Source organism: Lepidochelys olivacea (genome assembly GCF_965140295.1).
Source record: "Lepidochelys olivacea isolate rLepOli2 genome assembly, chromosome: 1".
Taxonomy (NCBI): domain Eukaryota; kingdom Metazoa; phylum Chordata; order Testudines; family Cheloniidae; genus Lepidochelys; species Lepidochelys olivacea.
The window spans coordinates 161,044,513-161,070,521 of NC_140411.1; the positions used below are offsets into that span (position 1 = coordinate 161,044,513).

The following is a 26,009-nucleotide window of genomic DNA, read 5'->3' on the forward strand; positions in this document are numbered from 1 at the left end:
GAAGTGGGAGAGGAAGTGAAGAAACAAGGATAAAATATGGGGGAAGCAGGAGCATTAGGACATAGATTAAAAAATAAATAAATAAAAGGTAGAGTTTGGGTCAAGATATTTTAGTTCACAGTTCATCCTGAAATGATCGTTTTAGCAACATTGAGTAGAAATGTTCCAAAATCAGAAATTCTCCAAAGTCAACCTTTCAAGAACACCATCATTAAATGACCTTACGATTTGTCACTTTCAAACTTGCATTGGGAGTGCACCTCAGTTAACTTTTATTGGGCAGTCACTGGCAAGTCCAAGAAGCATATTTAAAAAATAAAAATGTTTCCATTCTCACTTTCTTGGGTAACTTTAGTTTACCTAGTTAATAAATGATATGGGATTGAACAGATAAGTAGAGATAAAATAACTGACCATCAGTCTATGGCACAATGTTCTGAACTGCTCACTTGTTGACAGAATAACTTATCCTCATTGCTATCAACACCAAAAGCATTCAAAAAAATCACAGGTAAGTTAAAATAATAGCTTTTGGATACTTTTTACTTGCCTTCTGGTTTCTCAGACTTTGGGGTACATTTAGATTATGTTTTCAAGCTTTATTCTGTAACCACAAGAGCTAGAAACTTACTTTTTCCCTAAAAAATGAAAGCTGAAATACTCATATTCACTTGATTCCCAGAGCTGAGGCGTTAAGAAAAACATTATGTATGACTGGCAATAAAATAATGATCTGACAAACTGTATCCTTCATTTAACCAATGGCTTGGAATAACGTTTTACAATTTATCTAGAGAGAACAACAATTTTATACTATTTTTCTTTACAGTAGAAATGAGTATTCTTTCCAGAAAGAAATGGCTATAGTGACTAAGCCCGTTAGAAACAACACATTTTACCTCGGGGGGGGGGGGGGGTCCTGCATATAGAACTGGGTAAATAATGGATTGGTTCAGTGGCAATTCCCCCCAAAATTGAAAAAATAAATTTATTTTGAAACAAAACATTTTGTTCAACCTGAAATGAAACATTTCATTTGGATTCCAAGCATTTTTACATTTATAGATATAATAAACAATTTCAAAACAAAGAGTAAATCTGAAATAAAACAATTTAAACATTTCATTTCAAATGTGTTGAAATTAAATTTTAAAAAGGTTTTTTTTTTTTTAAAAAAAAAAACCCTGAAACAATTTGGTGTAACTGACACAAATTCACAAAATGTTTTGGTCTCACCAAACCTGCATTTTTTGTTGAAAAAAAACATTTCAGTTGAAAAATTATGTCCAGCTCTAGATGCAAGACTTCAAATTAATTAGTGTTTCTCAAACAATTTGTGATCCTTGAGTGAAGTAATATTATATGTGTATGTGTTGTCTTGACATCAGTAAAACGCATGGCACCATACATGGAGGAAGAGTTTAATTTAAAAATCAAAAATCACAAAAGCTCATATATGAAAGATACTTTAAAACCCCAGAAAGGCAGCACCACACAATTCATGAATCCCTGAATAAAAGGCAATTTTACTGCCTACTTCACTGAGCAGTACAGGATTCACTCTGTCTGGTTCTTAAACAAAGAAAAAAAAATCCCCCATAAAATACAAAGAACAGTAGTAGAACACAAAAAAGTCGCAAGCCCACTCTAGTATAACCAGCATTCACATGACAAATTGCTATTCAAACTCATTCTGCATCTATATATTTATGCATAACTAGACACAGACAGCTAATACAAACACGGATATTGTAGACTTCACAATAGATCCAGTGAGTAGTGGAACATTTTGGGATGGGTGTAAATTACTGAGTTTTCTTTTTTAGGTCTGCAGTTCCTTACAGCTCCTTCACATCTCATCATGAAGAAAATCCTTTCTGCATTGCCAAATATTGAAGCCTACTTTACATTGCACTGTACATTGCCAATATAACAGAAGCAGCTTGCCGTTCACACTGAAAGCTAGAGTTATCATTGTTACTTATGTGCGGGTATCCAACAACCACCATGTTTTGTCATGAAGTGTCAGAGGAATTTATTGAGAAATCCAAGAGCATAGTAACACAACTGAACAGAAACACAAACAAAAGATTATAAGTTAGCAAGACTGCTAAAGTGCAAAGCATTATTTAAGAAAAAAAAAAAAAGACATGATTGTTTGCTCCTATTTGATGTATAAAGGAAAGCCTGAAAGGGTTTTTTTTAATTGCTGTTTCTAACTTCAATTTCATATATATATATAAGAAGGTAGAAGCTACTTTTTCCTTTGTAGGTCACCTTTAATAGAACTGTAAGACATGCAATGAACATTCAAGTTGCAGTGGGGGAGGTTTAGATTGGATATTAGGAAAAACTTTTTCACTAAGAGGGTGGTGAAACACTGGAATGCGTTACCTAGGGAGGTGGTAGAATCTCCTTCCTTAGAGGTTTTTAAGGTCAGGCTTGACAAAGCCCTGGCTGGGATGATTTAACTGGGAATTGGTCCTGCTTTGAGCAGGGGGTTGGACTAGATGACCTTCTGGGGTCCCTTCCAACCCTGATATTCTATGATTCTATGATCTATAGGGACACTTGAGTGTTATTTTGTTGGATTTAAGTCCCTATGCAGAGGTGGATTAAGGTTTTGTGGGGCCTTGGGCCAGATCAACTGGGGGTCCCTCCCCACCCCTTCCATTTGCAGTCCCCAGTTCCCCTGCCCAGCACTCCTGCCGGGGCGTGGGAGCTTGCCCCACTCCACCCTCCCAGCACTCCTTCCGGGGAATGCGGGTGCCCATTTTTCTGGGGCCCTCCAATTGGCTGGGGCCCCATTGGCCCAGTGGCTAATTCACCACTGGTCCGATTCATGTTGGGTTGACCACGATGAGGATTACACTAAGAGCATCTAATCCAAAAAGCAGACAAGGTAGTGACATTTTTCTTTGCCATGCCAAATTTGAACATGACATTTTACACACTATTCTTTGTAGCTCTTTTGCTGAAGACACAATAATATAAAATGCCATCAAGTTGTGCTAGTAAAGAGAAATAAAACAAAGCCATAAATGTATTTAAAATCCCATATGCTAAACATGTTATGACATAGTGAGGAGGAAGGCTATACATTTATATGGCACAATCTATATTTGTTCTGAATTGGCCAAGATATTAAACCCAGGCAAAATGTCTATTAGGGAGTTAAAATCCCTGCCAATACATCATTTAAAGGATTCCCCAAATCTCCCAGTATTTGGGTTTTGATCCAACATCAAGCAGAGTTTTCTGTATATTGCTCTACTTCAATTTAAAACAAAAGATGTAATGATTTGGGGAAGCTATTCACTACTTATGAATTCTGGCTCATTTTATGAAGTTGCTGTGCCATTTAGTGTGTTTCAGCATATGCGGAATCAACCATCTGCTTTCAGAGCTGGTATCATATGTCTCCCAGATCTGGGACAATCCCAAGTCATTAACCTGAATAGCTCCCATTCAAATGGGAGTACCTTTGAACAATAGCTAAAGCCTACAAAATGGCTTTAGCTAAAGCCTAAAAGATGGCTAAAGCCTACAAAAACCAGTTTGACCCAGCTTGTCTGCAGGAAGAGGCGATGGAATTCCCCCAGAAGGTGAACAAAAAAGCCAGTTATCCCCACTAGCATACAGAGGTGGAGAAATTGATGAAGTACTCACAGAGGGACTCAATGGGGCAGGTTGCTTGAGCAAGAGGAAACCTCTTTGATCAGATGGAGCTGAAGGACATTGACTGCTGGAGTCACAGAGAAAGACTCCATACGTTCTGGAGGAGAAGCCATGAGCTGGAGGAGTACAGTCCAACACAGGGGACTTGGAACCTTGAAAGAATACTGACCCTAATTCCAAAGAACATTCAAGAGTGATGAGGAAACCAAGTCAGGGAATGGCCTACAGTGTTTATATTTTACCTGGAGCTGTATCTCTTGTGCTGTCTGAAGTAAAACCAGCGATTTTTTTAGAAACTCCTTTGCAAAGTGTGTCTATTTCCTTTAACGATAAAGTGTCCCAGAATGATTAAACAGTAAACCAGAATGCCCATGAGAGGGAGCTCTCGGAAATGTGTATGCATAAGCTACTGGGGTCTTGCAGAGGTAGGCAGTGGTCCTGGGGGCCCAGGCAGGTAGGCCATGGAGTCCCACTTCCAGAAGGGGTACCAGACAGGAAGTGTGCCAGAAATGCCAGTTTACCCAGTGACCAAGGGGAGCTTACAGGCACAAAGTCCCAGCATGCGGGTACAAAACCAGCAGCCGGGTGAGTATTCTGGGAAGCTTGACCAGGGTTGTGACAGACTTACCAGAGTGCCTTTAGGAGTTTTTGTTTTTTAAAAAACCCTCTCCATTGATTAATATCAGTTTTAGAAGCTACAAAACATTTGACTATTGATTTGTTGTCTTTTTCCATCTGGCAACACCTCAGTCATCTTTGGTTCTGATCTCTGTCCCACTTATTTGCTAGAACATGTGGTGTTCCTATAGTATCATTATTGATAGTTAAGTGAAGTACTGATAATGCCCAAGCATGGGAGCTAAATACTCAAACGTGCAGACATCAGCCAGCCCTTCAGGAAACCGTATCCTGCCAATCACTGAGTGTCATAAATATAAAGGGAAGGGTAAACCCCTTTGAAATCCCTCCTGGCCAGGGGAAAGCTCCTCTCACCTGTAAAGGGTTAAGAAGCTAAAGGTAACCTCGCTGGCACCTGACCAAAATGACCAATGAGGAGACAAGATACTTTCAAAAGCTGGGAGGAGGGAGAGAAACAAAGGGCCTGTGTCTGTCTGTATGCTGGTTTCTGCCAGGGATAGAGCCTTAGAACTTTTAGTAAGTAATCTAGCTAGGTATGTGTTAGATTATGATTTCTTTAAATGGCTGAGAAAAGAATTGTGCTGAATAGAATAACTATTTCTGTCTGTGTATCTTTTTTGTAACTTAAGGTTTTGCCTAGAGGGGTTCTCTATGTTGTTGAATCTAATTACCCTGTAAGATATCTACCATCCTGATTTTACAGGGGGGATTTCTTTATTTCTATTTACTTCTATTTTTTATTAAAAGTCTTCTTGTAAAACACTGAATGCTTTTTCATTGTTCTCAGATCCAAGGGTTTGGGTCTGTGGTCACCTATGCAAATTGGTGAGGCTTTTTATCCAACATTTCCCAGGAAAGGGGGGGGTGCAAGTGTTGGGAGGATTGTTCATTGTTCTTAAGATCCAAGGGTCTGGGTCTGTAGTCACCTAGGCAAATTGGTGAGGCTTTTTACCAAACCTTGTCCAGGAAGTGGGGTGCAAGGTTTTGGGAAGTATTTTGGGGGGAAGGACATGTCCAAACAGCTCTTCCCCAGTAACCAGTATTAGTTTGGTGGTGGTAGCGGCCAGTCCAAGGATAACGGATGTAATATTTTGTACCTTGGGGAAGTTTTGACCTAAGCTGGTAAAGATAAGCTTAGGAGATTTTTCATGCAGGTCCCCACATCTGTACCCTAGAGTTCAGAGTGGGGGAGGAACCTTGACACTGAGTCTCTCAACATTTCGTATGTTCTTGAAAAGGCAAATGAGAAGGCAGCGATCATTCAAGTTCAGATGCACTGGAACCCTCCCATAGATCTGCTACCTGCTTGGGTCCTGGCTTTCTTTTAGACTTGAGCCCACACTAGTCAGAGTTATTAGTGATCTCTTGCTGGTTTTAGATGGGGGAAACCTGGTCATTCCCCACTTTCTACCACCTGGCACCCCTCACTGGAGTTCTCAGCACAAACTAATCACAGTACAGTTCTGATGCAAACTAGTGACAGGTTACCGTGCCCTCTCCACTTCTCTGAAACTGCTCCCACCAACATTTAACACAACCTTTTCCTGGTCAAGTCCCAGGACCTGCACTCCACTCTCATAGACCCCGCTGCTGCTTTCGATGCTATTTGTTGTATAATCCATATGAAACCACAGCTGATCTTTGATTCTGAAGACTGGACTGTGCAAATAGTTTTTTTTGTTTGTTTTAAGTCTGCTACTGCCTTCAAACTAGTGGACCTGATCCTTTTAGTTGCAGCGGCAGAGGTTTATACTTTTAGATCGAAAGGTCACACGTTCAATTTCTTGTGGCCTTGTCTTTACTGAGGTGTTGGTGGGGAAGGGAGCTTGGTAGGTAAATTCTTACCTCAAGGTAAAATCCTAGTGACGACAAGGCATTTTGTAGTTTTCACCTGAGTTAGCAGGTTGAGTTGAAACACTTAACTTGACCTGCTAAATTATGGAAAAACTATGAACTGTCTGGTCTTCACTAGGCTTTTACCTCAATTTAAGAACCTACCCCCTCACCCCAGTGAAGATACAAAGAACCATTCAGGAGTTGTTACAGTCACACACTGCTCAAAACTTGTCCTCCCTTGCTCTCACGCTTCCTACTTCTCCTGCTTCAAATACGATTTATAGTCCTACTCTCTTGCTAGAGTGTGCCCATACAATACGCTTATTCAAGGGGCTGCTCCCCACCTTTAGGGACTATTCCCTTAATATGTATAGAAACTCCAATGCTTGCACAAGTGAGAAGCTTAGTTAGTAAAGTAGTACACTCTGACACATGCAAGTCTCATGAGACACTAAAAGTCTACCATAATTGAAAAAACCCAAACATGTAGCATTAATTCATCTCTTATTTTGTTTTACACATCTGTAATCAACCTGACTAGAAGTAATTTTCTAAACAATACATTAAATGAGGGAAAACAGTTAGGTTTGTAGTTAGTGATTAGCAGCCAGAAATCGTTTGGATAACACTTTTTAAAAAAAAAAAAGAAAAGCTGCTTAATAGATAGGAAAATTAGCAGCCAATTTAAATACTGCCTCATTTAACACAATGATTCCTAATTACTTCATCAGCCCATCTGGTAAGAATTGCTTGCAACCATCAAACAAGACAGAAAATGCAATCTTACTACTATATAGTATATTTGTCCACAGTTGTGTGTTATTTATTGGCACTGATTTTGCTAGTTGTGTTCTTTTACAATTTCATTTCTGAAAATAATTCTTAAATGTGGGCTTTTTTAAAAACAGTTACAGTTTTTCCTCTATCTGGAATGAGATGATAACATTTACAGACAGATTTCTCAAAACAAAAGACTGAGCTTCACTATAGATTTTTTCCCACCTGTTCCTTTTGAAGATTCACTTTAATTTAAAGAAATAAATATTTGGAAGAATGCCTAAGTGTATAGGATCCCAGTGTTGTGCACAGCAATCAGAAACATGGCTCCACTTTTTTGCACATAGACTATACATTTACAGCTAATGCTTTTCAAGTGAGCCTGGAACAAAATACCGTCCAACTTTGCTAATCTCTACAAATGACTGAGATCCTGTTGTGGAACTCCACAGGTGACAAAAGAATTCCCAGGTTTGCCATCATTTCTGGGCAGTTCCCAGATTGCAGTTACACAGTCATAAATTATTCTGTTGTACCCTGCAGAAGAACCCATAGAATGGTTCTCAGCTGTTTCTGACTGGCTGTTATACAGCTGCTCTGATTCTGAATAAGTGGCCCACCCAGCTCTACCCAACTAATTCTGCAGCACTGGCTAAAGTCTCCATGTAAATAGCCGGCCCAACAGCGAAAGCTCTTTTACAATGGCTATCAAAGGGAGAGGGGACAGCATGCCGTTTCATTAAGGTAAACTGGGAGAGTCCCCAGGCTGATCGGGTGGGAGTGGGAGTCGGGAAGAAAGACATCTAAACATTGCCAGTCCTCTCACCCTAGCTTCATTTTTAAAAGGAAGGTTTAAAAATGAAGCTAGCGTGAGAGAACTGGCAATCCATGTGAAAAAGAAAAAAGGCGTACAAGACAAAATGGAGATGTGAAAACTTAATCATTTCTCAACATATTTTGTTACATGGGCAGTGCCACACATTTTACCAGTGTGTCACATTGTTTGGTTAGGCTGTTGAGAGATATGCAGATGAACAAATTTTGCAAGTCAGTGAGTAAGCAAATGAAAATGTCAAGGATAACACAATAGACAAACACACAGACAACTGCAAAATGATTTTAGTGTTAGTACATGCTCTGTAGAATATTTTGTAAAGAGTACTGGCTTAACATGAGACCTCCCCCCAGCACTTCTTCTAGCTGGGGTTGCCAACGTTCTGATTGCAGAAAACCGAACACCTCTGCCCTGTCCCCCCCCCACCAGGCTCACTCCATCCCCCACTCCCTGCATCGCTTGCACTCCCTGCCCCGCCTGGTGAAAATGAGCGAAGGGAGGAAGTTGGTGTGGGAGGGGGTGAGGTCTCCAGGGTGGGGCCAGAAATTAGGGGTTCGGAGTGTGGGAGGGGGCTGGGGCAGGGGAATAGAGTGTGGGAGGGGATACAGGCACTGGGCTGGGGGTGTGAGCTCTGGGGTGGGGCCAGAAATGAGCGGTTCAGAGTGCAGGGGTGAGGACTCCAGCTGTGGGTGTTGGCTCCGGGGCGGATCTGGGGCTGAGGGGTTTGGAGTGCAGGATGGGGTGCGGGCTCTGGGAGGAGCTCCTGGATGGGGCAGAGGGTTGGGGTGCAGGAGAGGGTTCGGGGTGTGGGCTCCAGGTGGTGCTTACTTCAGGCGGCTCCCGGAAGTGGCCGGCATTTCCCACTGGCTCCTAGGTGGGGGGGCGGCCTGGCAGCTCTGCATGCTGCCCCCTTCCACAGGCACCACCCCCGTCCACAGGCACTGCCCCCACAGCTCTCATTGGCTGTGATTCCTGGCCAATGGGAGCTGCAGAGCCAGCGCTTGGGACAGGGGCAGCGCCCCCATGGCCACGCCTCCGCCTGGAAGCCGGAGGGAAATGCTAGCTGCTTCCAGGAGCCATGTGGAGCCAGGGCAGGCAGGGAGCCTGCCTTAGCCCCACTATGTCGCCGACCAGACTTTTAATGGCCTGGTCAGCTGCCAGGATCCCTTTTCGAGCGGGCGTTCCAGTCGAAAACTGGACACCTGGCAACCCTACTTACTTCTAGCTCTTTACTGAGCTACTACTGTTTGTTTATTAGCAGGTGATTAAAACACAAATTAAGGTTCTATTGCAGCGAAACAGAAAAGAACTCAGAAACAAGTTCCTCTATAAGGAAAGGAGTACTTATGGCACCTTAGAGACTAAAATTTATTTGAGCATAAGCTTTCGAGAGCTACAACTCACTTCACCGGATGCATGTAGTGGAAAATACAGTGGGGAGATTTTATATACACAGAGAACATGAAACAATGGGTGTTACCATACACACTGTAACGAGAGTGATCAGGTAAAGTGAGCTATTACAGCAGGAGGGCGGGGGGAGGGGAAAAAACCATACCTATCACTACAAAAGGTCCCCCACCCCCACTAGTAATAGCTCACCTTACCTGATCTCTCTCATTACAGTGTGTATGGTAACACCCATTGTTTCATGTTCTCTGTGTATATAAAATCTCCCCACTGTATTTTCTACTGCATGCATCCAATGAAGTGAGCTGTAACTCACGAAAGCTTATGCTCAAATAAATTTGTTAGTCTCTAAGATGCCACAAGTACTCCTTTTCTTTTTGCGGATACAGACTAACACAGCTGCTACTCTGAAAAAAGTTCCTCTGTAGTACTTCCACAGTATTTTCTCAACCATCGTACATCTCACTGACTTCAATAGGGCCAAGATTTCACTTTGTAAAGTATTACCCTAATCGTGGCCCCTTTCACCTGCACAGGCCCCATTGAAAACAGTAAGGCTCTGTCCAATGCATAGATCTGCCCCTGTGAAGCACATTGTAGGACTTGGGCCAAAGTGCCTTCCCTCCCTACAAAGCACTAGTCTCTTTCCTTTGTGGTTACAAGAGGATGAGCGTTATATGGACTAGTCAATCTGCTGGATTGTGCTTTCTGTAGGTTAGATTCGCATTTTTTAAAATACCAAAAATGAGCTACTGAAACTTATTAAACCATACTGGCAACAGAAATATGAACATCGGACTGTGGGAATGATGAACAGTCATTTAGAAGAGAGATATGGGAAATGCTTTAAATATATTATCATTTTGACAATAATAAAAGGCTACTACAGTTTAAATATAATAATAATCAGCCACTCATGGTAACAAAATATCCAGTATTTGTTACTGTGCTTTCCCTTCTGCCAATTTCTGAACATTTCCCCTACACACACTTGTGCCATTTCTTGTGGTGTCATTTTTCAGACTGATATTTATTCTCAGTATTTAGATTTATTGCATATCCCATCCACGATACATGAACATGCTTCATTGCTGAACACAAGCTATTCCTTATTTATTTTAAAGCAGTGTGAAGTTTAGCAACTTCATTTAATTCCTCCTTGTACCAGATTTTTAAAAAAATATTAACAAATTTTTAAAAGATGTGATTTGGTGTAAGAGGCCTCTGCTGATAGTCTTGGGTACCTACAGGTTCTCCAGGTCATTTCCAGCCATTCTTCCTAAACTGAACATTTTATTTTTAGAGGCACTTTTGAAGTTAACCACACACACACACCATTTTTCAAAACATAAGTCTTTGTGAGTCGAGTCCTCTCTCTAGCTTCTCAAAGACCCTGATCCTGCAAACATGCACATGCTTAAAATTCACGCATGTGAGGAGTCCTGCTGGTTTCAAAGTTAAAGATATGTTTAAGCACTGACCGAATCAAAGCCCCAAATCTCTGCCACATTCCACTGTGTACATAATTCCCTGGTTTGTAGGGCTGCTCACGAGCATTAGGCTGCTAGCAATTATTTTAAGATAGTGGATTTTGAAAACACGAGCTAATTATATTGAAACAAAATGCCCTGGGTAAGCCACATTCTACGTCTATTAATGGAAGTGGTATTTCTTTAAAATTATGATGTTCTAATCCGAGCTTGTTCCTGCTCTTCAGCGCAAAAGGCCAGCCTCATGTCTTAGAAAAGTTACTCTGTACGACCTAGCAATTTAGAGACTAACCAATTTATTTGAGCATAAGCTTTCGTGAGCTACAGCTCACTGTAGCTCACGAAAGCTTATGCTCAAATAAATTGGTTAGTCTCTAGGGTGCCACAAGAACTCCTTTTCTGTTTGCAAATACAGACTAACACGGCTGTTACTCTGAAATCTGTACGACCTGCATGCACAAGGACACTAGCCAAGTTTTCCCAACATGATCAGCAATGCATGTCTGCATGTTGTAGGCCAGTTACTGTCCCTTAATAACCAGGGTGCTCAAGGAATAGAATTTTAATCTCAGAAGCAGTTCTCAAAATCTTGCATTGATTTATTTAATTAACTGAGGTCTGTAGTGTACGTAGAAAACATATAGAAAAACTTTCTTTGAACTCACAGAACACAAGATTATATATTATATATAAATAATATAAAAATAAAAGAGTTAAAAACAAAAACACAAATGCCCCATGAAAGTTATGAAAAAACTTAAAATCCCCCCCATCTTGTTAAATACAATTAAAATTTCTACTTAGTCTCCTTTAGGGAGAATTTAGGAACTGAAGCACTGGCATTCTGCTCACTACACTACAGCATTTACAAGAAAACTGATTACAAGCAGAATGCCACTGGGACCAGCTTTTAGATACTACTGTAGGGGATAGGTCTCAATACAGATGCAAAAATTATATTAACAATATTATTTTTAATATTAGGTCATTAAACTTGCGAGTGCCTTTACTGAAGCTTATGGTATATTTATCATTACTTTCATATGTATGGTAGTTGGAGAAAAGTTCCTCACATGCATGCATTTTTGTTTAATTATATGAAATATTGAAGCTGACCAAAGCAATTTTAAGAGGCTTCTACCTTATCTCCCAAGGACAAGCAAATATCAGGGAAGGTGAACATGGCTTTAGAGTCAAAATATTTATTATCTCCAAGTATGTTTATACAGACTCTGGAAGCCAGCTTTATAACTTCGATTTTGCTTTAACATTGTGTATTATTTTCCTTTATATGATGCTTTACAGGACACATACAAAGTTAGTTTTTGTGTTTTATGTATAAACAAACCGGCCCGCCAGGGGCTTTCCCTGCATAAGTGGCGGAACAAGTTTGGGAACCACTGGTCTAAGTAAATCTACACAAAGAAGTCTAGAAATATCCTAGCTGAAATGAAATTTATAATTAACCTAAAAAACTTCATGCAGAAGAGCCTGTTGGAAAGGTGCCTAGTTGGAAGTGTTTTCAATCTTTTGTTTGTTTCTTAAACATTGAAATAGCAAAAACCTTTGTGAAATGCATACTTGCAAATATGTTCGCGAAATGCAAAGCTCCTAATATGATTGCTGTGTAAACAGTAAAATGATTTATGTACAAATATGGCAAGATAATTTGATTCTAAACAGGTTATTCATATAAGAATATTAATAGGGAAATTAGTATCTGGTAATGCGGAATCAATCCCTCACCTAAATCATGAGGACAAACACAACCTCTCCAAAGACTGGTTAAAGATAGGGCTAGGGCAGGTCTTTTATGAGAATTTAAACTTCAAGAATTTAAATTAAAAAAAAAAGATTTTAAGAGCTGACTTGTATAGAAAGAACAGAAGTTTTTCGACTCATTTGAAACAGAATTTCAACTCCTATTAAACCCTGAAGGAACTGAATAGATCTCAGAGAATGCACTTAATAAATAAATAAATAAATGGATAGAAAGAATTAATACTAACGTTAAATGTTATCTGAGGTTTTCCCACCACAAGAACAAAAGGTAATTAAAGAAATATTGCATATTCATTAGGAAGACTGCATATTCAGGAGCTGAAGGTATCACCTCAGCCATCCCCAAAGCCATGAAGCCAATGAAAGAGCAACAGCAACTAGCTTTGAATCTAAACAAGCCTGAAAGGTGCATTTGCCTAATTCCATGGAAATAAGAGAAAAAGAATATTTTATATATAACTCTGAAGCGAGCACACCTCACACATACACCCTTCACTACCCTGATTAGGCAGCAAACACTTCACAATTACTGTCCATCTCTACAAGCAATCTGCCACAGACAGATTGGGGGGGCGGGTAGGAGGAGGGAGAAGAAATTTACCCAAGGAAAGTCACTCCAAAACTTCAACATGGATTGGTAATAGAAAGTTAACTAATAAGACACTGCACAGGAATTAGATTTAAACTCATATCATGATTTTACCGGGATACTGAAATGCTACTGTAACTTAAAATACTAACAGTTCCTCCTGTTAATCATCAAGTGATTAGACCATTCAGTTCCTGTCTCCAGGAATACATCTTCTTAAAGAGAAATAGCGGAATTTAAATATTCTTCATCTTTGTAATTGACCCTTCTCAAGACAAAAATCTTTAAATGGCTACTTCTAAATAACTAATTTAAATATTTACTTTGCCCAATTATGAACAGTCTGATTATTTACTAACAAGCAACAAGATCCTCTTGCCCTTAAACAAATTGTTTTGCCCATACATACATCTAATAAGATACTAAAATTGAATTCACAATAGTATTTGGAAACAGTAACTTTGGTCTTAACTTGCCAAACGAAGAACACCAAGGAGGCAGTCCATTCTCAGAGTGTAATGTCTGTTAGCTTTCCACAGAAACATATATAGAAGAGATTGTAATGGAAATAGCCATCTTATCATTTGTATTCTGTCATCTGTGTTGTTTTGTTTAATAAATTTTTTTCATTAATAAAATAGCATTGGTTAATAATTGTGATTATTTTGCTTGGTTTTGATGATAGCATCTCCCCTAACATATGTAAAAGAACAACTGTGACTTAGGCCATGTCTACACTACGAAAGTACTCCGATTTTACATAAGTCTATTTTTGGGAACAGACTGTACAAAGTCGAGTGCATGCGTCCACATTAAGCACATTAATTCGGCGGTGTGTGTCCACAGTACCGTGGCAAGTGTCGACATTCCGAGCGGTGCACTGTGTCCCGCAGTCCCCGCTGCCCATTGGAATTCTGGGCTGAGCTCTCAATGCCTGATGGGGCCAAACATTTGTTGCGGGTGGTTATGGGTAAATGTCAACAGCAACAGCAGACAATCATTTTGCGCCCTTTTCCCTGGATTGCTCGAGCAGACGCCATAGCACGGCAAGCATGGAGCCCGTTCAGCTCACTGTAGCAATTATGACCATTGTAAACACCTCCCGCACTATCATGCGGAACCAGCACCTGAAAAACCAGGCGAGGAGGTGACAGCAGCGCAGTGATGAGGACATGAACATAGATTTCTCTAAAACCGTGGTCCCTGGCAATTTGGAGATCGTGTAGTTATTGGGGCAGGCTCATGCTGTGGAAGAGTGGTGGTAGAGCATGCATTTGGACGTTTAAAGGGTCACTGGCGCAGTTTACTGACACGATCAGACCTCAGCAAAACCAATATTCCCATTGTTATTGCTGCTTGCTGAGTGCTCCACAATCTCTGTGAGAGTAAGGGGGAAGACGTTTATGGCGGGGTGGGAGGTTGAGGCAAATCGCCTGGCTGCTGAATACACACAGCCAGACACCAGGGCGGTTAGAAGAGCACAGCAGGAAGGGGTGTGCAGAGAAGTGTTGAAAACCAGTTTCATGACTGGCCAGGGTACTGTGTGATACTTCTGTTTGTTTCTCCTTGATGAAAACCTGCCCCCTTGGTTGCCTCTAAATTCCCTGTAAGCCACCCGCCCTCCCCGCTTTGATCACAGCTTGCTTGCAAAGGAAATAAAGTCACTATCATTTAAAAAACATGTATTCTTTATTAATTGATTACAAAAATAGGGAGATAACTCACAAGGTAGCCCAGGTGGGGTTTGGGAGGAGGGTCAGAGGGAAGGAGAAGGCCACTTTAACACTTATTGAATGCCAGCCTTCTGTGGCTTGGGCTGTCCACAGGGGTGGAGTGGTTGGGTACCCGGAGCCTCCCCCCACGCGTTCTTGGGCATCTGGGTGAGGAGGCTATGGAACTTGGGGAGGAGGGAGGGCGGTTAAACAGGGGCTGCAGTGGTAGTCTGTGATCCTGCTGCCATTAATGAACCTCCACCAGATGCCAGAGCATGTCCGTTTGATCCTGCAGTACCCTCAGCGTTGCCTCATGCCTCCTCTGATCTTCCTGCCGCCGCCACCTCTCCTCACGTTCATCAGCCACTTTCCTGTACTCTGCATTGTGTCCCTCCACAGATTCTGCTGTCGGTGCTGGATGACTGCATGAGCTCAGAGAGCATTTCATCGCACATGCGTTTCTTTTCGCCACCTTATCTGACCAGCGCATCCGTTTGATTCTTTGGTTTTCTGGTACGCTTGTCTGAGCTTCTTAAGTTTCACGCAGCACTGTGTTGCGTCCCTGCTGTAGCCTCTGTCCCTCATGGCCTCAGAGATTTTTTGAAATGTTTTGGCCTTTCATCTTTTGGAACGTAGTTCTGATAGCACGGATTCGACTCCCCATACAGCGATCAGATCCAGTACCTCCCATTCGGTCCATGCTGGAGCTCTTTTGCGATTCTGGGACTGCATGGTCACCTGTGCTGATGAGCTTGCCTGGCCAAACGGGAAATGAGATTGAAAAGTTCCTGGGGCTTTTTCTGTGTACTTGGTAAGTACATCCGAGTGCAGAGTGCTGTCCAGAAGGGTCACAGTGGTGCACTGTGGGATAGCTCCCGGAGGCCAATACCTTCAAATTGCATCCACACGAACCCTAATTCGAAATGGCGATGTTGATTTCAGTGCTAATCCCCTCATTGGGGAGGAGTACAGAAAATCAGTTTTCAGAGCCCTTTATGTCGAAAAAATGGCTTCGTTGTGTGGATGGGTGCAGGGTTAATTCGATTTAACGCTGCTAAAGCCGACAAACTCATAGCATAGACCAGGCCTAACTAGGGGAATTGCAATTCCTGAGACAGTCTCAGGAATAGCCTGTATCAATAATTCTATGTTTTAATTTTGGTCTTTTCTGAATTGACAGTAAGAGAAACAGTTGGGAAGAGCTGGCCTACCACTTCTCATTTCACTGAACTGAGCATTTTTGGCAATTTTTAAAATAAAATTACTTGGGGATCAACAGTTTAAAATTATCCCTTTTAACTCAACACTAGAGTCACTAGAAATTACCAGAAACTCACAGCCTTAAATTAGGCCCTGTCTACATTTGCAAACTTTGTAGCCATAGTTCTGTGTAGTGCCCTCAGTGATCGCAGTGGGAGAAGGTATAGGGTATGTTAGAACATAGATATTGAGGCCTACCTGTAAAGCATGGATTTCCCTAGACCCCTTCAGGAGTACATCCCCCCTGAATTTCCCCAACACTCCCTCTTCCCCAGTTACATCCAGTGTTGCCAGTTTAGTCATTGGTTGGAAGTTCGAATTGAAATTGAAACATTAATACACACTTTAAAAGCATATACAGTATATGATAAAATACTTGTACCTGAGAAAGCAGAATAGGTTTGAAAAGTCTGAACAAAGGCTAGCTTCCTCATACAGCTGTTATTTATGACAATGTCGGCACATTTGTTTTGCATACCTAATAGTTTCAAATTATTTATTTATAAGCAAGGTCTGAATGTGCTCTCCCCTGACAGCTGGTGATGAGCCAGGGATGAGTGGAAAGGCTTCAGGACCAGACTGTATTTACATGAACACACCTACTCAGCCTAGGTATCCGGCAGACAGAGCTGTGTTACCCAAGTGATCAATTTTGGCTGGAGTTGGGTTACAAATCACTAAAGTATTAAATGTGGGGGTTATGAAATGTTGTTATCCTTATTGTAGGAGTAAAGGGCAGCAGAACTGTACTTAGCCTGCCTGAATGAGGGGGTCTCCCTCAGTGCATAATTTGTGAAGGGCTTGCCAGGGTTGAGTCCCAGCACCTCTAGGCTGGACAGTTCCTAGCCCTGGGACCTCTGGGCTTGTCACATCAGTTATGAAAGTAACAAACTTGCTTGAGCCCTGGCACCTTTTTGTTACAAATTAAGCCCTGGTCACCCTCAACTGAACTGCACTCCCTAAGCAAGAGGTTTGGATGCCAAATCCTACTGAAAAGAGAGAGAGAGAGAGGGTGGGGCACAGGTGTTTTGCTTAGTGGTGTGGGCTCTGCATAAGAGTCACAGGCACTATTTGACCAGCCCCTCTCTTCTGTTTAGAGAGAGAGAGCTGATTAGGCTTTGTAAGTGACCACTAGAGCTGAAATCACTGATAATCAGATTTAAGTGCTTAGACCTGCTGTGGGACAGTGTTTCTGTGGAAGAGATGGCCCAGCCTGCATGAGCAGCAAGGTTCCTGTCCCATCCCGTCCCCCCGCACCCCGAGAGCTGGGTGGAACCTTGAGACACTGACTCGCAGGGGTCACAGTGGCAGGTCGCAGCAGAAGGTGACACTGCAGGGCCATTGGGGATGGAGCGGTAGAGTGAACGGTGGCACGACAGACAACAACGGTCAGAGCACTGGACTATGTTAGATTTGTGACTGGGATACTTATATAAATACATTTCCTAGTAGGCCAAGATTTTTAAAATGCATTATTTGCCAAGGTCATTATCTCACATCGTCGCTATCTCAAGAGGTCATTACCTTGGGGATTTCTGTACTAAACTTTTTTATTGCAATTATTTTTATGTAAGAATGGCCATATGGTGTCAGACCAATGCTCCATCTATCCCAGTATCCTGTCTTCTGACAGTGACTATTCCAGGTGCTTCAGAGGAAATGAACAGAACAGGGAATCATCGAGTGATCCCTCCCCTGTTGTCCACTCTCAGCTTCTGGCGAATAGAGGCTAGGGACACTCAGAGCATGGTGTTGCATACCTGCCCATCCTGGCTAATAGCAATTGATAGACCTAACCTCCATGAACCTATCTAGTTCTTTTTTGAACCCTGTTATAATTTTGGCCTTCACAACATCCCTGGCAAAAAGTTCCATGGGTGACTGTGCATTGTGTGAAGAAATACTTCCTTTTGTTTGTTTTAAACTTACTGCCTAGTAATTGCATTTGGTGACCCCTGGTTCTTGTGTTAAGTGAAGGGATAAATGACACTTCCTTATTCATTTTCCCCACACCAGTCAAGATTTTATAAGCCTCTATCATATCCCCTCTTAGTCGTCTCTTTTCCAAGCTGAAAAGTCCTAGCCTTTTTAATCTCTCCTCGTATGGAATCTGTTCCATACCCCTAATCATTTTTGTTGCCCTTCTCTGTACCCTTTCCAATCCCAATATATCTTTCTGAGATGTGGTGACCAGAACTGTATGCAGTATTTAAGATGTGGGCATATCATGGATTTATATTGTAAAAGTGGAGGAGCTTGGTCTGCCAGTCTGATCAGCTAAGCCAATACTGACAACCTATATGAAAAGGCTGCAAAACACCATGCCTCTGGACTGCATCAACATGCAGAAAGCCCTATAAGCCAGTCACTCTCAAAATCAATTTTAGAAGAACTTAATGAGGCTGTTAAGAATGCTGGAGACAAAACTCAGTTTATGTGACTCAACATGGCTGTGGCATCATACTTTCTATTTAAGTAAGAGATAATATTGGCCTCCAGTAGTGTATGGTAAGTGCATTGGCACTTGTTAATCTGGAAGTGGACTCTGGTTTTGAACAAGACTGGCAAATGCTCGCTATCTTTCTGAAAAAGCTCAGCTGACTCTCTAGAAGCATGTGGTGCAACTGCTGAAAAAGTGAAGAACTCTCTCACCATATTCAAAATATGTGCATACATGGCTGATGAAGCACCAATGCAAATATGCGTCAAGTATTAAGTCATTGCATATGTTATCTTGATGTCCGTGGTAGGCTAGTAGATGCATTCTAGATGTTCAGGTTCTGGAAGACACATCAGCTGCATTGTGACATCTAAGAAGAGTTAAATGCTTGTAAATTGAACCCCAAACAGATGGCTGCTTGTGCATTTAATGGAGTTACAAACTTCTCTGGAAGACATAGTGGAGTGCAAGTTTTGCTCAGAGAAAAGTGGAAACCTAATCTCTCCTATTCACACTACAGAGGCCATCTACTCCAGCTAGCAATAGTACAAGTACAAGCTGCAGAATCTTAAAGAGACATTAAAAAGCCACACTTTTAATGGCTTTTTTATACTTTTTCCCCCCCGCAGCAAGAGTCCAAAAGGACTGAACGTCTTGGAAACAAATAGAAGATACACTGGGATTGAAGTTCAAATTAGTCCAACCTGGGAAAACATGCACTATCTCATGAGCGATTCCTGGCTGTGGTCTTAAAATTACTGCAACCGTTATTACTGGCTTGGGAAAGTATCCACCAAGATAGGACAGATCTAAGTAGTGAGGCTGGTGGACTACTTTTGTTACTAAGTTCAGAGAAGACCATCACGATTCTCTCTCTTGTATGTCTATTGTTGAAACCACTTGGGTCGTTAAACACGGTCATCCAGGCATCTGCTACAACAGTAGTAGATCTTTGTCCAGCAATAGACGCTACCCTTGGATCAGAGATATCCATTGAAAATGTACTGGACTGAAATCCTTGCTTCTTCCAGAAGTTGACTAATGAAGGTACTTATATTGATTCTAAGTGAAGAGGACAAGAAGTGCTTGTTAAGCCAGCTGAAAAAAATACATCGACTTGATTCTTACAAATCTACAATAGTGATTTCTGGATTCTACTCAACCTCCACATAGCTTTTACAGATGCCTGTCTTATAAAACACCTACAGCTGAATGGAGCGAGGCACTACCAGCAATAGGGCTGGTATGCGATCAGAACAGAATAGAGAATTTGAACACAGAGTGGAACAGCACACGATGAACGAATGAAAATTTAACTTCAACTTCTTTCTCATCACTAGTGGTTCAACCCAACTGAAGAGTGCAAAATTATAAGAAACCAAGGCAGATGTAGATGTAGTGCTTTGTAGCAGGATTGAGTAGCCAACTTTAATTTTTGTGATGATTTTAAAACATGAGTTAAATCTAATAAAATGGTCATTAAACATTTTTCAGTTTCAACTATGGTGCCATACAGACCACCTTTGCCCTCACAGTCTCAACCCTCGTCGGCCCTCATCCCACCCTGAATAATCCAACCCCTCTCCCCCGTATTTCAATTCCTGGGGAAAACACTGCTGTAAAGGCCTATACTTTAAGAACTTAGGTGTATTTTTATCACTTAGCTAGTTATGGAGGTATAAAACAAAGAATCAAAAATCACAAGTCCACCTGCGTATGGGCCTTCTCACTAGGATAGTCTGAGGCCTTGTTCTTAGGCTAAGGCCTTTGGCTCATCCTCACATGCCAAACCAGTCACATTGAAATAAGGTGGTGCTGGGCTCTTAGGAAGACAATCCTATCCTGATAGTGCCCGTCACCACCAGCTAAAGAAATAGATCTTAAGATGGTTAAAGAAAACCTAGTTTGATAGCATTTTGTCTGGCAAGAAATCACTTATCAATGCTTGTGGTTGTGAAACCCTCATTTCTGTACTGTTTTATCTTTATGGCCCCCACTTTTCTGTTGTTAATCTGTCTGGTTCTCTAATTATTTCTGTCTGCTGTAGAATTAATTTTGCTAGGTGTAAGTTAATTAGGGTAGTGGGATATAATTGGTTAGAGAATTATGTTACAATGTGTTAGGACTGGTTAGTTAAATTTCAGTAAAATGATTGGTTAAGGTATAACTAAGAATATTACTATATAAACTGGGGTCAAACAGGAAGTGGAAGGGGAAATTGGAATCATGCTTGCTAAGGGGGGAGCAGGAATGGGGAACAGGGACACAGGCAAGGCTCTGTGGCGTCAGAGCTGGGAAGGGTACACGGGGTAAATGCTCGGAGGTGCCAGAACTGGGAAGGCGGGGGAGGAGGACGACACTGGGGAACACACTATTGTCATATAGGGATAAGCCCAACTGGTTTGAAGGGCTTTGGAATATGCTTGCTTGGAAACTAACCCCAATAAACATCGCATTGTCTGCACTTCAGACTTCTGGTCTTTTGCTGCTTGCTGTCTGTGTGACAAGAACCAGAGAAGTGGGAGGGTTGAGGGAAAGCCCTCTAACATGGTAGACAACAATGAATTAGATAACTCAGTGATAATAAAAAATAAAATAATCTAACAACATAAAAGCCTGAGCCCTTGCTACACTCTCTGCCTGTTTTTTTGAGGTGTAATCATAAATGCCATTGTAGCTTTGGCAGCCACTTTTTGAGCCTACACAACTTACCTATTTTAAGCCCATGGGACTGTTCAAGAGAGTAAAGCAGGGATCGGCAACCTTTGGCCCACAGCCGCCAGGGTAAGCCACCTGGCAGGCCAGGCTCGTTTGTTTACCTGCTGAGTCCAGAGGTTCGGCCAATCGCAGCTCCCACTGGCCACGATTTGCCGCTCCAGGCCAATGGGGACAGCGGGAACCAGCGCGGGCCAAGGGATGTGCTGGCCCGCACTCCAACCCCCTCCTGCACCCTGAACCCCTCATTTCTAGTCCCACCCCCAAGTCCACACACGCAGCCGGAGCCCTCACCCTCTCCCACACCCCAAGCTCCTGCCCCAGCCCGGTGAATGTGAGTGAGAGTGGGGGAAGAGTGAGAAACGGAGGGAGGGGGGAAAATGGAGTGAGTGGGAAGCATGGCCTTGGAGAAGGGCCAGGGGTGTTCAGTTTTGTGTGATTAGAAAGTTGGAACACTATCTCACAATTTCATTGCAAGCCTTGTGATATTTGATGTTTGCTTAAAGCTCCAGCTCCCAGATCAATGCCGTTTGATTTTCAGCTTTCATTTAAATAAAAAACAAACAAGATTTCTAGCCCTCAGGCTTGTGGAGAAAAATTTTGTACATGTGACTTGAGTAACAGCTCAAACACACACACACACACACACACGCTCTCTAACATTTTAAAACCAATATCTGCTTTGAATGTTTGGCTTGGGCAATACTGCGACCTACTCAGCCCAATTCTAGATCCCTTGCTCCCTAGTAACCTCTCCAGAAATCAGTGGGAGCTTTGTGTAAGGGATGCAGTACCAATCCCACTTTGTGCTGATCTGTAATTATTTACAATGTCCAAACTTACATGTATGTTCTGTTACCAGTTTGGTAACTTATAAGAAACTAAAATTACTTAGGATAAAAAAGTGTCCTTTTTTTGTTAAAAAAAAAAAAAGGAAGTCTGATAGTCCATATCATAATGAACAAAAGTGATGTCAAGTAGTTTAGCCCCAAATATGGGTTCATTTGTGTATTATTAAAAAGGGAAGGTTACTAAATATGATTGTAATATGATTATCTTTTTAGTTTAAACAAATCAGTATCAACTTCATTGTTTTATGTGATTTAAACTTTTTTGAACACATACAAGCCATACATAACAGCAGTTTGTGCTAACGCATGAAAGAGAGACACAGCTGGTTATGTTCTGTTTTACTAGCAGTTTAATTGCAGTAGTCACAAACTGAATTAAGTACAGACTTAGAAGGAAAGTAATAATTTTTAAAAGTCTAATTTATTCTTCATAATTTATTATGAAACATAGGTAAGGAGAAATAATTCTCAAGTGTAATCATCTTGACAGTACCCCTTTAAAACAGAGCCTTTTAATTATGACACATTAATTGTATTTGATGCACTATAATTTTTTTCAGTTAATAGGAAATTTTTCATCCAACCTTTTAAAGTTACCTTTTGTGGAAATCCCCTCTCTCCCATGCACAATTTCTTCATAATGTAAGTGGGGCGTTTGTGTACTGTATGAACATGGAACCTTCCTAGATCTTCTTGTTAAACTGGAAACCAAAAATCTGCATCTCAGGAGGAAAGCTACAGAGCAGGAAGAACAGTTTGTTCCCCAATACATGGTTTATTTTTCCAGAAAATAAGACGCCAATAAGAAAAGAAGAAAAAAAAATAAAAAGGAGGAGAAGCAGGTCAAGGCAAAAAGAAAGAAAGAGGGAAGCAATAATGGGGGAGGGGAGAGAAGGAAACCATGACAATCCAAACTGCCTTGGGCAAAGGAAGTTAGACCACTGGACTATTATGTTTTTAGTTCTCTTGAGAGGCTCTCAGAGACCATGGTCCTAGGTGTCATTGTAGAATCAAGACACAGAAAGCGAGTGAGTGAGAGAGTGAGCGAGCACGCACTCTGTCTATGCTGTTATTTTAAAGCTTCTTCCCAGTTTGGAAAGTAAAGACAGCGACATTAAGTCAAACCCACTTTTCTCCTTGAGGTAACTAAACTACTCTGCTTTATGAGAGAGACAAGGTGGGTGAGGTAATATCTTTTATTGGACCAACTTTTGTTGATGAGACAGACGAGCTTACACAGAGCTCTTCCTCAGTGACCTGAAGATATTACTTCACCTATCCGATGAAGTGAGCTGTAGCTCACGAAAGCTCATGCTCAAATAAATTGGTTAGTCTCTAAGGTGCCACAAGTACTCCTTTTCTTTTTGCGAATACAGACTAACACGGCTGTTACTCTGAAACATTCACCTACCTTGTCTCTCTAATATCCTGGGACCAAAATGGCTACACCGCCACTGCATGGTACTTTGCTTTAAAGCAGTTGTTTTTTTTCTTCCTTCAATTCCTCAGATAGCATTACTCAAATTTGCACACAGAACAGACTATAAAAAGATAATACCTTTTTTGATTTTAGTAGGGTATATTTCTAAAGTAAACAAAACCATCTGAAACACATGCTTCTTTACATTACAAAAGCTAAGTCGGAAAAGCAGTGAGAGGTTAGACAAAGTTGTAGAAATGCTGTGTCTGGCAGAAAAACCACTTTTCTTCTTAAGATGAATATGATGCTTACAAATTACAGGATGGAACTGCTGAATATTATCTTGTGCTCTTACAAAACCTGAACCCAAACCAAAATCCATGCAGAAAAGGGGCTGGGAGCCATTTCCCTCTCAAATTCACTCTAACTATGAATAAAGTCACACTTCACAGCAACAGAGAAAAGATAAAAAGAAATTTTGACTCCTATTAGCAAATATTGAAATATAGATGTGTTACTGTACTCAGCTTCCTGCTAGAAGAGTACCTAGGCTTGACCATGACCAGCTAACACATTTTCAAATGTGACTTTGTGACATTTCCCAGGATGCAATCTGGGCCACTGGACTGCTGTGTCCCCTTAATCCTTGGCCATTCTTATGTTAATCCTACAGCCAGAGAGGTCTTTTACACTGCTTTGGTGGTGAACAGCAACTTCTACAGGCTCTGTTCACTCATAGCCACCAGCATGTAAAAATCACTCTGATGGATACATGAATGCTATGCCCAGCCACCCACAAATTATATACAGGGTGACACCCACATAACTCCAGTCCCAAGCCTTGCCCCTCAGAAATGTGTGTCTTGCACTCTTCAGTAGAGTTCTGGCCAGCACAAGCTCATTAATAGTTCATCATTCCATCAAAGGAAATGATTATGCACCAGCCTTTGTTAACCTGAGTAGAGATTCCCCAAACACACACACTGGTTTTGATAAAACAATAGAACAAGTTTATTAACTACAGAAAGATAGATTTTAAGTGATTATAAGTGATAAGGCATAAAAGTCAGAATTGGTTACAAAATAAATAAAAGATAGAACTGTAATCTAATTCTTAAACTTTACCAAAGTAAGTAAGATTTGAAGCAAACAGCTCTCTCACCCACCAGATGTTGCAGGCAATTCACAGTCATCAGTTCACAGGCTGGATTTCCTTTCAGCCTGGGACCTCCCTCCCCCTGATTCAGTGCCCTTAGATATTCGTTGATGTCATAAGCAGACAGAAAAGTTGTGGCAAGGAGAGGAGAGGTGAGGTGGACAGGGCCCTTCTCCTCTCTCCACCTCTCTTATACCCCAACTCTTTGTACTGGAAAAATCCTTGCTGGATCGCAGGGTAGACACTTCCACTGCATATGTGCTCTGCAAACCATCCTTCAGAGGAATTGTAAATACTCTGTTTATTCCTTCCCTCCTGCTGGTGAATGCCCAATTAAGCAGTTAATAGTTTCTCGGCACCTGTGCTCAGTCTTTTGTGTTGTCCCTGAGGGGCAATTCTCCGCACTTCCCAAAACCATAGCACATTTTAGTAATATTATGCAGTAAAATCTCATAGTTTCACATGCAGTGTTGTTACACACATCATAACAGGACAATGATGTTCAGCAGATCATGAGTGTTCAAACAATACCTCACAAGGCATACTTTGTAGAAAATATATCAGAACCGTATAAAAGTGGTGAACATGGGGTATGGGGTGTCACAGACTTGCTTTATCCATAGCAGGTCCAAAGTCTTGTTTAAAATCATGTTAATTTTAATGTATTGGCTAACATGTCTAGACAAGCCCACAGAGTAGAAGATGCTTTCCAGAAAAATACTTCCTATGTGTTGATGCAACATATAGTACTTTTTAATCTACCTTGGCACACAACTTGTCAGGTCCATGACTATTTAAGGTTTTATGTCAAAGGTAGTATAGCAGGTTTACATAGCATCACCTGTCCCCAGCGGCCATGCTCCTGTGGGTGTATGGTTTTTAAAAAAACATTCCTTACTCTGCTGATTCCATCCTAGGTTTTCCTTCCAGTTTTCACCCACTCATTCAAAGCCTAGTTCTATCCCTTATTTCCCTTCCCTACCACCACTGCCCACTGATTTAGCCTGTAATAATCTGCTATACTACCCTAGTTCAACTGGCGTTTACCCAATTGGCCTCCCTTTTTCTGTCCTATCCTATCACCACAAGTCTTCAGCCCCTCTTGTCACTCCTCACTGGCAGCAATTACTCTCCCATCACCACACCCGGAACTGAATCCAGAACTGTCAGAATTTATAACCTTTGAAACATCAAGCCACAAATTTTAAGTGCGCAACACATAGTTAAGGTATTTAATACATATTCCTCGGTTTTTTTGTAGTTGGACAGTGATAGAGGGACTGTCTCCAGTTAATCTTATGGAAATTGGAATTCATGGTTTGCAATGAAGACAGTTAGTTCCAATAACCACTTTATCCTTAATACAACTTTCTAAATGCCAGTTATAGGTCAGATTTTTGCTTACCCTCTGAGCAGAAC

At 41.4% G+C, this 26,009-nt stretch overlaps 1 protein-coding gene across 1 annotated transcript in view; it reads right to left on the minus strand.

Moving 5' to 3' along the window:
* BACE2 (beta-secretase 2) overlaps positions 1-26,009 on the minus strand; it is a 65,063-nt gene that overhangs the window by 35,338 nt on the left and 3,716 nt on the right. The gene's annotated exons all lie outside the window — the stretch shown is intronic.